Source organism: Teleopsis dalmanni, chromosome 1 (assembly GCF_002237135.1).
Source record: "Teleopsis dalmanni isolate 2A chromosome 1, ASM223713v2, whole genome shotgun sequence".
Classification (NCBI taxonomy): Eukaryota; Metazoa; Arthropoda; class Insecta; order Diptera; family Diopsidae; genus Teleopsis; species Teleopsis dalmanni.
Window position 1 is genome coordinate 150464916 of NC_051846.1, and position 6568 is coordinate 150471483.

Below are 6568 nucleotides of genomic sequence, written 5' to 3' on the forward strand. Positions count from 1 at the left end.
TACTATATATACACTATATATACATGGAATTATAGTGCTGGAATATTTGAAAATTAAAATTTTGTTCCACAACGAATGGAGAATGGAGAAAATTATTTTTATCAACAAAACATTTTTCATTCGATTTCTTGCCTAATGAGAAGATAAATAAACTTTTCTGTTGTTATATATAAATTCTGAGATACATACGCTGGCTGCATGCACTGTGTTTTTAATAAAACAAAAACAAAAAAAAAAACAAAAAACAAAAATAAAAATAAAAGCAAAAACACAGCATGCTACATGGCAACACAACAAAAAACAATAACAAAAATGAAAATGAGAAACGAAAGAAAAAAAAATATTTTCACAAAATTAAGAATTAAGGCAATTTTATTGAATTGAAATCCAAACAAACAACAAAAACGTCAGCAGCAAAAACCGAAAAAAAAAACACCAAAATTTATAAATAAAAAGCAAAAAATACTAATAATAATAATAATAGAGAAAAAACATCTGCTACTCGCATGCTCTCAGTGGAGCCGCACAAAGAAAATATTTACAACAAAAGCAACAACGTGTATGCCATAAAATGTATTACGATCCGGTGCAGTGAGGTAAAACGTAAGGTGAAGTGTAATTGAGTTTGTATGCCTTTTTTTTCATTTTTTTTTTTTTTGTATCATGATGTGTAAATACGAGAATGCCTTGTACAAGTCATTGTTGCAGAACCAGTAGCCCAGACCTGAATAAGGGGTGATGTGGATTTCTTGAATCAATTATGAATGCATACGTCATTTTTGTAACAGTAGTGGTGAAATGTGTGCTGTTCATTGTGTATATGCTATACGTACGCTTGAACTATTTGGTTTGTATGTTGGACGACGTTGACGACGTCGACGACGAGTTGTACGCTGCGTTTTAATTTCGTGACGATTGAGGCAAAGCATGATTTTTTTTTTTAATACGAATTTTTTTTTGTTGTTTTATTGTTTTAAGAAAACCAGCTAAACAAGAAATTCACAAAGCGGGATATTTTTTTTTTGTTTGTGTTTTTTTTTTTGTTTTTTGCAATAATTCTTTTCTACTACATTTTAAACTTGTAACTGGTTTTACATTTTGGTCATAAGCAAAACTAGCTTAAACGATAAGTGCGCGATGTCAAGCGACTCCAAGCACAAAACGTTGTTGTCCAGTTTCGCCACTTAAAAGACTCGTCTCGTTAGAGAAACGTTCAGGAGATACAAGTTTTAGAAATTCACTAGATTCTTATTATTGATTTAACAGTCCACTCCAGTCCAGTCCAGTCCAGCAATCAGCAATAAGAATGCAAACAAATGTGCTGATGTGCTGTTGCATATATTAAAAAGGCATTGGAATCACATGGAGAACGAACCAGTTTAGTATTTAGTAAGAAAATAGCAACTTAAATTCCACAAACGGTCGTTCCGAATAAAGATTCATTCCTACAACAATTCGTAATATGTTCCACAAAACAAAAACATAGTCACATGGAGAACAAGTTTTTTTTTTGCTTTTTTGTTTTTATAACAAAACTTCTGGTTTTCTTTTAGAATTGTAAGTTTTTATTATTTGTTGCTGTGTTTATTTATTTTTTTTATTTTCATTTCTAATTTTTTTTTATACTCGTTTAGGGCAAGTTATTCTATAAACGATATTTATAGAAATCATTTGTTTATAATACTAATTTGTGTATTATGTTATGTGTGTGGTGAATAAACTCATCCAGTCGCAGCAAGCGCTAAATATCTCGCTCTAGTGTGTATGTATGTATGTGTGTGTGTGTGTGCCGCCCATGTTAGTGATTGAAAGCGGCGATAAATGTGTATTTATCATTATGGACTCTAGTCACGACGTATGGATCGACAACGTACTTTGCATATTTCAGATGGATGTGTATATGTAAATAAAGTTTCGTTTATTAATGCAATAATTCGCAAAAAAAAAAAAACAAGAAAAAAGCTGTTACGATTTGTAGCCCTGAATTGATAACGTTGTTTTGGTGGCCTTAGTTCAGTATAAAAATAAATGATTAAATAAAAAATGCATAATACATTATAAAACAAATAAATATGTATATACATATATGTATATGTACAAACATATGTATATATAATATTAAACATGGAATAATATTGAGTAATTATATGCATACATATATGAGTAACTTAATGTTGATAATGTGAATAAAATGCAGCTTTTAGAAGATAAAAATTCATTTTATTCTAAGATTTTTTATAAGGGAAAATTTATTAAAATGTCTTGTGTTGATTACAGTAAACCATTATAGAAGTCATGGTGTGAAGAGTCCATTAAAAATGTTGTGGGGTAAACAGTCATTAGAAATATTTCTAAAAAAATTTAGAAAAACATAGTATCAGAGAAACTCGAAAATAATACTTCAGTTTAAGATTATCGTAATGAAGAATAGATGTCTTCCAACTGAAAGTACTGACAGTTATATTAGTACACGCCCTCTCAACCTACTAAGACCTAGAATTGATCCTCAAAAAAAAAAAACAGATATTTTTGAAGGCAAACTCTGCTCTTCAGGTCAACTTTGCAGGAAAGAGGTTAGAACATTTCTGAGGTTATGCTTGTCTATCTTCAAATGAAAGTACTGACAGTTATATTAGTACACGCCCTCTCAACCTACCAAGATCTAGAATTGATCCTAAAATAAATAGACATTTTTGAAGCCAAACTCTGCTCTTCAGGTCAACTTTGCAGGAAAGAGGTTTAGAACATTTCTGAGGTTATGCTTGTCTATCTTCAAATGAAAGTACTGGCAGTTATATTAGTACACGCCCTCTCAACCTACCAGAACCTAGAATTGATCCCCAAAACAAAAACAGATATTTTTGAAAGCATAGTCTGCTCTTCAGGTCAGTTTTGCAGAAAAGAGGTCAGAATATTTCTGACGTTAGACATATCTATCTCTAAACGAAAGTGCTGAGAGTTATATTAGCGCACGCCCTATTAACTTAGCCTAACCAATGACATGATCCTTTAACAACAGAAGCTTTAACTAATAACTGGTATTAAAAAAATTTGTTTAGGAAACAGCTGATCTTGCGTAGATTTTTCGTTTAGGAAACAGCTGTTCATATGTAAGTTTTTTAATTAGTTAAAATTGATTTATTGATTAATTAATTTAAATATAATAAAACTGAAATATCTCAAAAATTTATGAAAAATTACAGCTAAACGCATGAGTTCTTTTATTAACATCTACTTTCGTACAGCTCTTTTAATTATTGCAATTAATTAATTAAGTTTATTAAGTTGAGAATAAACACTATAATGATTTACAAAGATAACAACTAAACACTGAGGTCTCTCATGCGACTATCATCACAAGAGCGATAAAATATAAGATAATGAACAATATAAAAATGAAGTTACTACATAATCAGAGTTTATCTAATTATCTAACTAATAACTAAGTAACTAATCATAATTAGCAACTATGTAGTTATTACTACATAATTACTCAGGGAACTTATAATTATTGTACAAAGCAAGGGTTTTAAAGTATTCATTGATCGTTGATCAGTTAATTGACAATCTGTAGAGAAGATAGAATTTCTTATGACACTATCATCACTACATCAATAACTTGCAGACAAGATAGAAACTCAAGCCACTATCATTACTAGAAATCAAAAAAATTCAAGATAATGAGCAATGAGCAATGGTAGTTTATATATTTATCAGAGAGTTTAGTTTATATACTTAACTGAGAGTTTATAATAATAATAGTTACTAGATAATGAAAGAGATTTCAAGTATTGATCGGTCGTCTCAAATCATTGTCAAACATATGATAATCTGTACAAAAGACAGGAACTCATGACACTATAAGGGCAATAAAATTAAAGATTATTAACAATATATTATAAACAAGCCATAAAAATTGACAACAGACATGATTGTGTTTACATGTTGAACGTAATAGTCATAGGCGATCGATTGTCGACCACATTTCTTAAAGAAATTTGATCGCTTGCAATAACCACGCAGGCTAACAGGAGAGCTATTGGGATTTTGTTGGCATATCCTTCAAAGGAATGTCAACTGTGAAAAAATTTGTTGTGCTGTACAGTTATTTAAAATCAAAATTATTTTTCATATTATAATTAAAACTCACTCAGACTTTAAGTTATAATTTAATTTAATACTTATAGTGTTGCTATATTGTGAATATAAGCATAAGATATGGAGCTTATAATCTATCTACTCTGAATCATACTTTTCACGGACAAAGAACTTTTCTATATATAAAGTGTATCCACAAATATAACTAATGGCACATGACTATTAAAATGCAAGATTTATGGATTGCGCATGTTGAAGTATTTAACTTAATAAATACAATACATACTAAGTTAAGCTAAATCAGTTGATTAAGTTTTTAATATATTTTTAGTATAAGTACGTCATTTATGGACATATGTCAACATATGTAAGTTTTTTATATAAAAAATCCAATTGGACCGTCATTTGATAACAATTGTGTTCAACATATAATATATAATAAATCCAAGTAGCTAAGCACATTTAAATACTAAATTGATAAGAATACTTATATTTGGTCTGTAAATTATAGAGTGAGTTTGTTCAGATTTGAATTTATTAGATTTTCTGTAGTGATGTATAATCTAATTAATTGCACTTCATCAACCTATTCTGGTTAAACCATAAATATTTTTTTCAAGCCTATATATCAATAGATGTCTACCATAGCCTATTCGTTATCTTTTCGGGTAATACAAAAACTGTATTAAATCCGTTAAATTGAAGAATTCGTGAAATCGAATAAATACGTTTAATCAAATAAATACGTTAAACGAAGTTATCTAGTTTTTAATAGTTCAATTATTATTTATTTTTAAAATTACTTTTTATTTTAATTAATTTTTTAATTTTTTTTAAGTTTATTTTGTTTTGGAATTATTTCTTTTTTTCTAAAAATTCTTTTTTTTTTTTGCAAAATCTTTTTTTTTTTCAAAATCTTTTTTTTTGAATATCTTTTTTTTTTTAACAAATTCCTTTGTTCCTTGATATTCTCTATTGATTGTTATATGCTTTCAATTGTAAGTCTTGTAAAATATCTTTTTTGGTTTAAGGGTTAACGTTTTCTTCAGCTCAATATATACCAGCCTTAAGTGTTCTATGGTATTTTTATATGGCATTTCAGTTGTCACTTTAACGATAGGGGTCCTTTCAGATTCATTTCTTTTTTCCTGCAGTATTCGTTAAATCATTCGATATTGTACGCGACGAAATCATAATTCGGCAAAGCATTTGTTATATTGGGTATTTATTATATTAGACGTTTATTGTATAAGCTACATTTATTCGAGTTTCTATGTCACTAATCTATGACGACTTTTGGTCAGTATTCCGTTAAGATTTTATCGTTCACAAGGATTGTGATTCACAACAGCGGATAACAGCAGCGAGAGCATATATATATAAGGTCATATAATATATAAATGTATAAAGTGTTAGAAATCTCTACGAGAACAACAGTTAAGTATTCCCTTGAGTATTTTTTCATTCACAAGCGCTGTTAATCGATACGGGCTATAAGAATGAGAAGATATAATAAAATTCTCTAGCGCTCAGTACTTCCTATAAAGTTTTACCTTTCACAAGGACAGTGTATCGCTGCAGTTTACACTAATAAGACCACATAATTTATAGGCTCTTAGAAATCTCTACGACGACTACCGTTCTGTACTTTCTTTAGAATTTTACATTTACAAGGACTGTGAATCCACACGGGTTACAACAATGTGAACACATAATGTATACAATCTCAAAAATATCTTTCACTATGTAATCAATATCTTTATATATTAAATTTATTCTTTCTAAACTGGAAGGTAACATCTATAATACTTTTTGCAGTATTAATTCCAAACTATTCTCTTCACTAACCAAACTCCTTGACATAATAATTCTTCTGATTATCTTTTAAAACAAATATCATTTTTATTTCGTCATATTTTATGTGATTTACTCAAGGCGTCCTACTAAAAACCCAGAAAAATCCAATGCTACCAGAAACTGGTAGCATAAAGATAATACAAACCTCAAGACTATATTTTTAGATGTGCAAAATCTATTCTAAACATTTGATAATGATAACCCCACGGTGAACTATTGTGCATTCGCAGATTAAATATACGGCAATGACGACCGACTATAGCAAGCATAAGCTCATAAGCAATTCATGGCGATTAAGAGTTTAGCAGAACCGGTTTAACCGGTTTTTTATCAGTTGTGCTAAATTTTTATTTTAATTTGTGTTTTAAATAAAACAAAACTTTGTTCGCGTATTAAATAGTATAGAGAGTAGACGCGTCATTTTTATGCGTAGGAGAGACCGGGGCAGGAATTCGGAATTCGCTAATTTATTTCTAGTACGCGGTTGGCATACAAAGCTGTTCATGTTTATTAAAATTGCTTAAAATTCCAAAGGCAAACGCTGGCGTGTATGTTCAGTTTTTTTTCTGTTTATTTTTTTTTTCTTTTTTTTATTAATTTTTTTTTTTAGAAT